Here is a 12,162-nt window from a genome sequence, read left to right as displayed (position 1 = left end):
ATAGAATCATAGAATAATTGAGTTGGAAGGGGCCTATAAGGCCATGGAGTCCAGCCCCCTGCTCAATGCAGGAATCCAAATAAGCAGATCTGGCTGATACTTCTCTATTTGTGATTCAAAATGGCAGGAAATGGCCCAAATTTACCACAAAATATCATGGTCATGTTGCCAGCAGGAAAAAGGATGCCAAGCTTTACATATCAAAGGGCAGCCTGAATGTTGACAACACATAGAATCATAGAATAATTTAGTTGGAATGGGCCTATAAGGTCATCTAGTCCAATCCCCTGTTCAGTGCAGGAATCCAGATCAAAGTAGATCTGACAGATGGTTGTCTAATTTTCTCTTGAATGCCTCTAGCATTCGAGCACTCAACATCTCCCAAGGCAATTGGTTCCATTGTCATACTACACTAACAGTTAAGACACTTTTCCTGATATTCAGCTGAAATCTGGCTTCCTGTAGCTTGAGCCCATTATTACATGTCATCCACTGTGGGATGATTGAGAACAGATTCTGCACCTTCTCTGTATGACTACCGCTCTGGTATTTGAAATATGCTATCATATCTCCCATCATTCTCTCCTCAATGCTAAAAATGCTGAGTTCTTTCAGTCTTTTCTCCTGGGTATTGGTTACCAGTCCCCTGATCATCCTTGTTCCCCTCCTCTGAACTTCCTTCACTTTGTTGGCATCTTTTAAAAGTGTGCTATCTTGAACTAAACACAGTACTCTAGATCACTGGTTCTTAACCTTGGGTTACTCAGGAGTTTTGGACTGCAACTCCCAGAAGCCTTCACCACCAACTGTGCTGACTGGGGTTTCTGGGAGTTGCAGTTCAAAAGCATCTGAGTAACAAAGGTTAAGAACCACTGCCCTAGATGAGGCCTCGTTGTTCTTGTTGTTTAGTCGTTTAGTCATATCTGACTCTTCGTGACCCCATGGACCAGAGCACACCAGGCCCTCCTGTCTTCCACTGCTTCCCGTAGTTGTGTCAAATTCATCTTGGTTGCTTCGATGACACTGTCCAGCCATCTCATCCTCTGTCGACCCCTTATCCTCTTGCCTTCACACTTTCCTAACATCAAGGTCTTTTCCAAGGAGTCTTCTCTTCTCATGAGATGGCCAAAGTACTGGAGCCTCAGCTTCAGGATCTGTCCTTCCAGTGAGCACTCAGGGTTGATTTCCTTTAGAATTGATAGGTTAGTTCTCCTTGCAGTCCAGGGGACTCTCAAGAGCCTCCTCCAGCACCACAATTCAAAGGCATCAATTCGTCGGTGGCCTGCTTTCTTTATGGTCCAGCTCTCACTTCCATACATCACAACAGGAAAAACCATAGCTTTGACTATTCGGACTTTTGTTGGCAAGGTGATGCCTCTGCTTTTTAAGATGCTGTCGAGGTTTGTCATCGCTTTCCTCCCAAGAAGCAGGCGTCTTTTAATTTCATGGCTGCTGTCTCCATCTGCAGTGATCATGGAGCCCAAGAAAGTAAAATCTGTCACTGCCTCCATATCTTCCCCTTCAATTTCCCAGGAGGTGATGGGACCAGTGGCCATGATCTTAGTTTTTTTGATGTTCAGTTTCAGGCCATTTTTTGCACTCTCCTCTTTCACCCTCATTACAAGGTTCTTTAATTCCTCCTCACTTTCTGCCATCAGAGTGGTATCATCTGCATATCGGAGGTTGTTGATATTTCTTCCGGCAATCTTAATTCTGGCTTGGGATTCCTGCAGTCCAGCGTTCCGCATGATGTATTCTGCATGTAAGTTAAATAAGCCGGGGGACAATATACAGCCTTGTCGTACTCCTTTCCCAATTTTGAACCAATCAGTTGTTCCATATCCAGTTCTAACTGTTGCTTCCTGTCCCACACATAGGTTTCTCAGGAGAGAGACAAGGTGGTCAGGCACTCCCATTTCTTTAAGGACTTGCCATAGTTTGCTGTGGTCCACACAGTCAAAGTCTTTTGCATAGTCAATGAAGCAGAAGTAGATGTTTTTCTGGAACTCTCTGGCTTTCTCTATAATCCAGCACATGTTTGCAATTTGGTCTCTAGTTCCTCTGCCCCTTCGGAATCCAGCTTGTACTTCTGGGAGTTCTCGGTCCACATACTGCTGAAGCCTACCTTGTAGGATTTTGAGCATAACCTTGCTAGCGTGTGAAATGAGTGCAATTGTACGGTAGTTGGAGCATTCTTTGGCACTGCCCTTCTTTGGGATTGGGATCTAGACTGATCTTTTCCAGTCCTCTGGCCACTGTTGAGTTTTCCAAACTTGCTGGCATATTGAATGTAGCACCTTAACAGCATCATCTTTTAAGAATTTAAATAGTTCAACTGGAATGTCATCACCTCCACTGGCCTTGTTGTTAGCCAGGCTTTCTAAGGCCCACTTGACTTTACTTTCCAGGATGTCTGGCTCAAGGTCAGCAACTACACTGTCTGGGTTGTCCGGGATATCCAAATCTTTCTGATATAATTCCTCTATGTATTCTTGCCACCTCTTCTTGATGTCTTCTGCTTCTGTTAGGTCCCTCCCATTTTTGTCCTTTATCACGTTCATCTTTGCACAAAATGTTCCTCTAATATCTCCAATTTTCCTGAACAGATCCCTGTTTTTTCCTTTTCTGTTATTTTCCTCTATTTCTTTGCATTGTTCATTTAAGAAGGCCCTCTTGTCTCTCCTTGCTATTCTTTGGAAATCTGCATTCAATTTTCTGTAGCTTTCCCTATCTCCCTTGCATTTTGTTTCCCTTCTCCTCTCTGCTATTTCTAAGGCTTCGTTGGACAGCCACTTTGCTTTCTTTCATTTCCTTTTCTTTGGAATGGTTTTTGTTACTGCCTCCTGTACAATGTTATGAGCCTCTATCCAAAGTTCTTCAGGCACTCTGTCCACCAAATCGAGTTCCTTAAATCTGTTCTTTACTTCCACTGTGTATTCATAAGGGATTTGGTTTAGATTATACCTGACTAGCCCAGTGGTTTTTCCTACTCTCTTCAGTTTAAGCTTGATAGATGAGGCCTAATCAGTGCCAAATAAAGGGGGACTAGATTCCAACATCCTTCTCATTTGTAGCATTTATTTAGCCAAGTATTCCACATTTGTAAATGTGTGTTTCATTCTTTTCCTCCCAGATACAGAATTTTGTACATTCTGTTGTTTTCAGGCCTGTGCTCATGCCTATATTCAGAAAAAGCTCACCATTGCTTTTTTTGCACAAGCTAACTCTTGACCATTAGCTTGACTGCCACTGCTGGTGTGTGTGAAAGGTCCTGTGCCAATGTAACAATTCTTTAGTTGCCCTTCTCTATTTTCCTCTACCATCAGCATTTCAACTAACACCTCTAATTACTATGTGGATTTCCTGATGATAATTGTTTATAATTGATAAATATATGTACATATAGTTTATATTAGCTAGTGACATGTTCTTTAACATAAAAGAAAGTAGATGGGCTTGAATGCTTTTAACTGCTGCAAGAAAACTAAACAGGAAACTTGTTGTTAGAAATCAAGTGATATTGCAATGCTAGGTTTGCAGCAGTGAAGAAACTGATTAGAGTATAATACTGCCAGGAGCAAATGTGAAATTTGCCTCCTGATGTATGAGAACGCAAGGGAGATAACTCTATGGGAGTTACAGACTGATTGTTTGATAGCGGCTGCGCCAGAGCAATGAGTTACATAATCACAGCAAGATTTGAGGAAAGAGTTGAACAGAAGCTGCTACAGATGGATTCCTTTAGGGAAGTGTGAGCACTTCACATATGGTCTCAGTTTGGATTGTAGAGATGTTAATTTATAAAATGTAAAAAAGCCCATTAAAGTAAACCAGAATGGTAGGGTTTAAGTACACTGTATTCTATCATTGAAATTTGGACATACAGGGCACAAATTGGTAGTATGATATCAATTGTTTCTTACCTTTAGGCCAGGAACATATCATCTCCTCTATATTTTCCTCCATCTGTATCCTAATCATGTTTTTAGAGCATAATACCAAAAAAGAAAAGGAAAAAAGAAAAAGAAAAAAAGGATTATGCTAAAAAGAGAATTCATGATCTTCATAAATCCTGTGTGCCGAAATGGCTGAATGGGTTTGTGTAGAATTGTAGGTTAAAAGCCACAGGAAAAGGGGACAGGAAATGTGGAGTTTGAGCCCATTATAAAGTATGCAGATCTCCCTGAGACCCATCTTTGTTGCTATGGGGACACTTTCCCATATCCATGAACTATGCTTTGTAGTTCATACCAAGCCAATTTCAGTGTCATACAAGCAGAAAGAGATTCCAAAAAACAATGACAGGCAGTCCAAAAGTCACACACAGCAAATACTAAGCATGATCAGGCACTAGAGGCGACATTTATCTGAAAGATTCTCAGTCATCCAGATGAGGTTATCTGAAAGTTGAGCCATGGCAACTGAACTTCTTTTTTATTAGGTTGACACATTTTACTACTCATCCAAGTAGCTTCTAAAAAGCAGGGGGAAGTGAAACCAACGTGGAGAATATATCAGGGGTCTCCTACCAATTTTCCTCAGACTGAAGAAGCTGCTTGGATGAACAGCAAAACGTTTCAGTCTAATAAGAAAGAAGTCAAGTTGCCATAACCTAACTTCCAGATAGGGACAACATTGTTTCTCATGCCAGAACAGCTCCAATCTGAGCTTTATATAGCTGGACTTTCTGAGCCACACCCCGAGTTTTGCTGCAGTTGGTAGGCCAATTGATAGCTGTGCTTAGCTGCTGGGTTTGGTCTACTGGTCTTGCCAGGAGGAATAGCTTTTCTTCAAAGACACCCTCTAGTCCTGAGGAAGCCCCTTCTCTTGGGGAGACTTAAATAAAACACTTATATAGGCTCACGTCTTCAATGTGCAGCAACTGAATGAGCTGAATGGGAGTCCAGCCTCTTCATATAGGGGTTCATAGTACTGGCCAGTGAAGGTCTGCTGCCATTTGCTTGTTTTTTAATAACACAAATGATTAATTTATTGAACAAGCAAGAACTTTCAATGAAAGTGGCACAGTACAAAAGAATGGCTGTGTGAATTAGACAATATTGTTCATTTATAACACAGATAACCTCTGTGAAGTCAATATACTGTACATACAGTCATGCCTTGACTTACGAATTCCCTGACCTACGAACGTTTTAAGTTATGAACAGCTCTGGACGTGAAATATTGCTTTGAGTTACGAACGGAGCTTTGATTTACAAATGGAAAAAAGCAGGGGGAAAAGGCAGGAAATTCAAACCATTGGTGGCAAAGAGGCTGCTTCTTTGTAGCTCTTTCACCCCAATGGTTAGAGCAGGCGGTTAGGGAACTTTTTTTCTCCTGGAGCGAAGGAGAAGAAAGGAGAGGCAGGGTGGCACAGGTCTACTCATGAGTAAAGTCCACCAAATGTTCGGGTCTTCTTGTGAGTAAGCACAGTCAAAGGTGTGGGTCTACTCATGAGTAAGCGCCTGCCCACTGGATTGCCCACTCCCTTCCTGGCGCAGTTGCTGCCTCTGGCAGCCTTTAAAATTGGAAATGCAGGGGTCCAAAATGCAAGTCTCTCCCCTCCCCATCATCTTCTCTCTTGATCGCTATGCTGTCTTTTTGTGATTAGGAGTTCTGTGCTGGAAGAATGCTTGATGGTTGTTGGTGCAAGCAGGCTTTAAAATGCAGCTTAGACTCAGGTCTCTACCTCCCCAATGCTCTGTTTTTGTGACGAGGGGGTCCGTTCTGGAAAAATAGTTGCTGGATTCTGTGCCTTTTAGGGTTTGTGTACTGTGCTGTGCTGAACCATAGTCATGGCTCCGAAGAAAGAACAGAGCAAAGGCAAAAAAATATTATCTCCATTGAAACGAAAAAGGAAATAATCAAAATGCATGAACAGGGCATGCATGTGCTGGAACTGGCTGTGGAATACAAGATGCCAAAGTCAACCACTGGCATCATATTAAAGAAGAAAGATGTCTTGAAAGACATTGATGTGGCAAAAGGAGTCACAATCCTAACAAAGAACAAGCCACTTCTGATGAAAAATGTGGACAAACTTTAACTGGTGTGGATGAATGAGAAACAGCTAAAAGGGGAAAGCATCAGTGAATCCATAATTTGTGAAAAAGCGAAGAAGCTGCACCATGATTTAAAGGAAAGAAACCCCTCTGGAAGAGCAGCGCAAGAAGAATTCAAAGCCAGTAGGGGGTGGTTTCAAATTTTTAAAAAGAAAAGTGGCATCCACAGCGTTGTAAGACATGGGGAGGCTGCAAGTTCTGATCATGATGGTGCAGAAGCCTTCAAGTTGGACTTTGCCAAATTCATCAAGAAAAAAGGCTACCTCCCCCAGCAAGTCTTCAACTGTGATGAGGCAGGGCTGGTCTGGAAGAATATGCCCAGGAGAACCTACATCACTCAGGAGGAAGAGAAAATGCCAGGCCACAAACCCATGAAGGACAGATTGACCTTTTTGTTCTGTGCCAACGCCACCGGTGATTTGAAGATCAAGCCTCTGCTGGTGTACCACTCCCAGACTCCTCACCCATTCAAGTAAGAGAATGTTAACAAGGCCACACTGCCTGTCATGTGGAGGGCCAACTCAAGAGCTTGGATGATAAGGCAGCTGTTTATGGAATGGCTCTATGAAGTCTTTGTACCCACTGTGAAGAAATATCTTTTGGACAATCAGCTTCCTGAGAGGTGCCTTCTGCTGATGGACAATGCCCCGGCACACTCCCCATCATTGGTGGATAATATCAAAGAGGATTTCATCAAGATCAAGTTCCTCCCCCCCAACACAACACCTCTTCTGCAACCCATGGACCAGCAAGTGATCAGCAACCTCAAGAAGCTGTACACAAAGGCACTCTTCACCTGGTGCTTCAATATCATCGAGGAGACATCCTTGACCCTGATAGAGCTCTGGAGGACACATTTCAATGTCCTCCACAGTGTCAGACTCATCAACAAGGCAAGATGTCACAACTAGGACCTTGAACTCAGACTGGAAGAAACTGTGGCCAGAATGTGTCACAAACAGTGGCACTGTGGGGACTGATTCACAGGTGGTGAGGAACACTGTCTCCATGGGTGAAGGCATGGGTCTGGATGTTGATGAGGACGACATAGAGGAGCTGGTTGAAGACCACGAAGAGGAGTTGACCACATAAGAACTTGCAGAACTGCGAACTGAGACAACAGACAACATTGGACAGATTTTTCACCTGGATGGAGCCTGCAGCGAAGAGACAGCGACAGGGAACTCCTGGAGAAAATGACCCAGAGGAGGGGACCTCTATCTCACAGTGATGTCCTCCAGAAGACAACAAAAGCTAAGTCACCTCTCTTTTGTTTTTAAAAGGTATTGGTGGGTGGGATTAAAAGATGCTTGTTTCATATTCAAATGTGTTTTGTTCAAACTTTGCTTGGTTTAAAAATGTTGTTGTTAAAATGTGTTGGTTAAAAATGTGTTTTAGCCTCCAAACTCTCCCCCCACTGTCCTCTCTCTCTCTCTTCTCTCTTTTTGTGCTTAAAAGCACAAACCTTTGTCTGAGGGGTCTGTGTGCCCCAGTGATGACCTTCTTTCTTTCTTTCCTCTTTTCCCCATTGTTCCCTCCCTCCCTTCTTCCTTTCCTGCCCTTTTTTTAACTAAAAGGTGCTTGGCTTGGCTTAGTTGAAAAGGTGCCTTTCAAGGTGTTCTGTTTAAAAGGTGTTCCCTCCTTTCCTCCCTCCCTCTTTTCCTGACTTTTTTTTACCTAGAAGGTGCTTGGCTTGGCTTTCTTTAAAAGGTGCTTGTTTTTAAAGGTGTTGTGTTTAGAAGGTGTTCCCTCCTCCCTCCTCTCCTGCCATTTTCTTTAACCTAAGTTCATCTTAGGTCAAAAGAAGAAAAAATAAAAAAATTCTCCCCCTAGTGGTAGAGTACGGATTAACTGGCTTTGCAGTCATTCCTATGGGAACTGCTGTAATGCTTTCACATATGAACCGTGCCTTGACATAAGGACAAAAAACAGCCAGAATGGATTACAGTGGTGCCTCGCATAACGATGTTAATTGGTTCCAGAAAAAAAACGTTATGTGAAAACATCGTTATGTGAAGCACCATTTCCCATAGGAATGCATTGAAAACCGGTTAATCCGTTCCAATTGGAACGGATTATCCGGTTTTCTCTCTCCTCCCGCGGCTTGGATCTGACCCACGGCGGCTACCTCAGCCATGGCTGGACTCCCTAGAGTCTGGCCATGGCTGGGGTAGCCGCCGCGGCTCGGATCCAAGCCCCGCTGCTCAGCTGGGGGAAAATGTCGGCAGTGGGCTGCGGCCTCGGAAGGGCCCCGAAGCCACCGTCCCCTGCCGACAATTCCCTTCCGAGCTCCAGGGACAGGCTGGGGGGTGAATCGGGAAGCTTGAAGCCTCTCCGCGCTGCTTACCCAGGCCGTTCCCGGACTTCCAGAAGTCCGGGAACGGCCTGGGTAAGCAGCGCGGAGAGGCTTCAAGCTTCCCAATTCACCCCCCAGCCTGTCCCCGATGCTTGAAGCCTCCCCGCGCCGCCTACCCAGCCTGTTCTCGGACACCTAGGTGTCCGAGAACAGCCTGGGTAGGCGGCACGGGGAGGCTACCGGCATCGGAGACAGGCTGGGGGGTGGACCGGGGAGCTTGAAGCCTCTCCGCGCCGCCTACCCTGGCCGTTCCCGGACTTCTGGAAGTCCGGGAACAGCCGGGGTAGGCGGCGCGGAGAGGCTTCAAGCTCCCCGGTCCACCCCCCAGCCTGTCCCCAATGCTTGAAGCCTCTCCGCGCCGCCTACCCAGGCTGTTCTCGGACTTCCAGAAGTCCGGGAACGGCCAGGGTAGGCGGCGCGGAGAGGCTTCAAGCTCCCCGGTCCACCCCCCAGCCTGTCTCCGATGCTTGAAGCCTCCCCGCACCGCCTACCCAGGCTGTTCTCGGACACCTATGCGATTTTTTCGTTAAACGGGGCACTCGTTAAGCGAGGCACCACTGTAATCAGTTTTCAATGCATTCCTATGGGAAATGCTGCTTTGACTTAAGAACATTTTGACTTACAGCCACCTTTCCAATACGGATTAAGTTCTTAAGTCAACAGATAGGGCGCTACGGCATGCACGTGTATCAGGCACCCTTGTGATCACACTCACTTTGGAACACACTCATTCCGCATAGGAGCAGCTTCTATGGCTGAAGCTCTCGGCTGTGGCCTAGAGGCAATTAACAGACTGGATTGATAGGCCGCAGGCTGTTTTAATTGTTATGTCCACACTCTCCCACAGGTTTGGGTTTGTTGCTTGCCTTGTTTCTTTCGTTACAGGTTCAGTGGTCCCAAGGACAAGACTGTGTGTTCTGTTTATTTGCCACAGCTATGTATCACTATCCCATCTTCCCTTGCAAGTCTCCATCTTCTTTTCAGGCCTGAGGTGGTGGTGTTTTTGGAGTCCACACATTCTGTCACTCATAACACCTGTGCCATGGTGAGTAGTATGGAATGAAGTTGGATTGGTGAGTCCCAGTGAGAGCACAAGTAAGGTTATAGTTCATCCTGTGACAAACCCAGACCTACTGGGATATGCCACAGTCTCACTAAGCTGCCACCAACCATTCCCTATAAGAAGTCACACAGACCAGGGATGGATTTTTAACAAATAAAAGAACAAGGTTTATTTACATAACACACAGGGAAAATAAAATGATTAAGTGAATAAGATACAGTAACGTGGCTTAGTCTCAATCATACATACACCAGTTTGGTTCACACAGAACACCTTTAAATAAAGCACAGACCCTGAACCTATCAGTTCTGGCTAACCATACAGACACCTGAACCTATCAGGTTGGTACTGACTGACACACAGTAGTACCCTGTCTGACACACAGACTCCCACACCAGCTTCTTCTCTCAGCTCTTCTTCAGCTCTCCTCCCCAGCCAGCTTCTTCTAAACTTCTCCACACACGCTCCACATATATATACAGTACAGCCCTTCCTCCTGATGTCCCGCCTTCCACTCCCCATAGGATGGAACTTTCCCTCCAAACCCATGACAGACAGGTAACATCAGTGCTGTATGTAACACATCCAACCTCCCAGTGCTGCAGATCATGAGATTATAGCATGTGTGGGAGGGAGGATGCTCTGGGGCCACACCCAGACTGAGGGCTACCAATAGAATTGGGGGCTTGAGGAGCAAGGCCAGCCAGGGTTGTGCTGTCTGCACAACTGCACAACTTTGGGGCATGGGACGCACCTGTTTTCATGAGAAAGGGGTCTGGTGAGATGCAGTTATACTCGTTCCACACTACAGCAGTCCCCTCTCTGTTGCTGGGATGTTGAAAGTATTACAATGATTAATAAACCATGACCCTGGTTTACCCAATTACTTTGTGTCTCGCATCATTTGGGGGGGGGGGGGAGACTATCATTAGAAACTAAGGTCAAAATCATTTATACTATGCAAAAGAAAGTAAGTGAAGGAAGACAGGGGAAGGGTGGGATCAACTCTATTGAAATGTGATATTGAAGGAGAGCCTTACAGTTTCACTGACAAGCAGAAAGGCAGAAAAATGACTACTCAATCGTCAAGCCTGCACTCTTACTAGAGCAAAAATCAGTCAACTGAGCCTATCCTACCATGCACGTATAATGAAAGTGTAGAACTGACCAGAAAAACAAAATCACTGGGAAAATTGGGAGGCACAGTAGAAAGAGAAAAAGACCTAAATGAGCTCTCATTGGGAATAGTTATGGGAGCCATTTTCCCACTCTACTATTTTAAACTGTCCATGTTCCTATTGAAACATGGTTTGTGAGGAAAGGATGCAAAGAGTGTCTGCTAAATTCTTCCTTCTTGTTGACGTAGGCTGCCTCAACTTGAAGATGCACCTCAGTGAGGAATTTTTGAGATCCCAAAATACCTAACCTGCAGGCAAGAGCAAGAGTTCTTTTTTTTTTCCTTCTCAAGTTTCTGTACCTTGCCAAAATTCTCTCCATGCAAAATTAATGTTCTTTCTGTTCAAGAAACAACACAGAGCAGCATACACAAATAAAGTTCCAAATGACTGGTGGATTGTTTTGAAAAGACTCAAAAATCTAGTTCAATGTTTGTAAACCATTAAAGTCTAAACAGCCAATGGGCAACTATAATCATTTTTGCATTTTACTGTATGTACATTTTTTACTTAACCTGCATACACACACACATGAAAAGTGCTCTGCTTTTGTTCAGATAATCCTTGTATACCAGGAAACAAGGGACAATTTATGTTCCTACAGTTAAGTGAAAAGGTGCTCAGAAAAAAGAAGAGGCCTGAAGAGATTCTGTTTTTGGACTTCATCTTTTCACATTTTCTGCCAGTACTTAAGGCCATTGTGCTATAGCCACTTGCTTAGAGGTAATGCCTATTAATATAGTAGAAATTGCTTCATAGCAGACATATAAAGGCTTGTGCTTTAAATGGCCTTGGTAGATATATATGCATGTGTGTATACATGCATGAAATGCATTATAAAGTCTATAATATTACCTGAACATTATGGCCAAGGATTACAACTCTGCTTCAGTCTGTGAAATCTACATCAAAAAGCATTTTCTTCTGGAAATTATTTTACTGACAAGCATTTTAAAAATGATTTTGGAAGGTACTTTTCTGTAGTTCTTGTGTCATGTAGCTAATCCTAATGTAGCAATGTGATTATATTTTTAAAAAATTTACTTTGAGATTGTTTGGTGGCAGGGGAGCTTTTCTTCCACGTGAAGCAAATAATACTTTAATAAAAGCTCTTCCATGGAGTTGATTATCTCTACTGACTCTGAGAGAAGAACTGTTCTGGAATGAGTCTGTCTTCAATTTACAACCAGACCTGCTGCTGCTTCTGTTATGGTATAAAGTTTAGAAACAAACAGTAACTTGAGAAATAAGCTGTATACCAAATACACAAAATGTTGTTTTGCAAAAAAAAAAGTTCATGCATATGTAATGTACTGTACAGCATTTTTTTCTGAATATAATTCAAATAGCACCCTGTTGAAAATATCTTCCATATCCAAACATTTTCACTCAATTGATTGAATAGAATCTCTTTTTTTTTAAATAAGTTAAATGAGGAAAATATTTTAGGAAACATATCATGGGAGGCTTCCCACATTTAGTTAGTAATGAGGTAGCCGGACAACA

The sequence above is a fragment of the Pogona vitticeps genome, chromosome 3 (assembly GCF_051106095.1).
Source record: "Pogona vitticeps strain Pit_001003342236 chromosome 3, PviZW2.1, whole genome shotgun sequence".
Lineage (NCBI taxonomy): Eukaryota > Metazoa > Chordata > Lepidosauria > Squamata > Agamidae > Pogona > Pogona vitticeps.
This window is presented reverse-complemented; position numbering follows the sequence as displayed.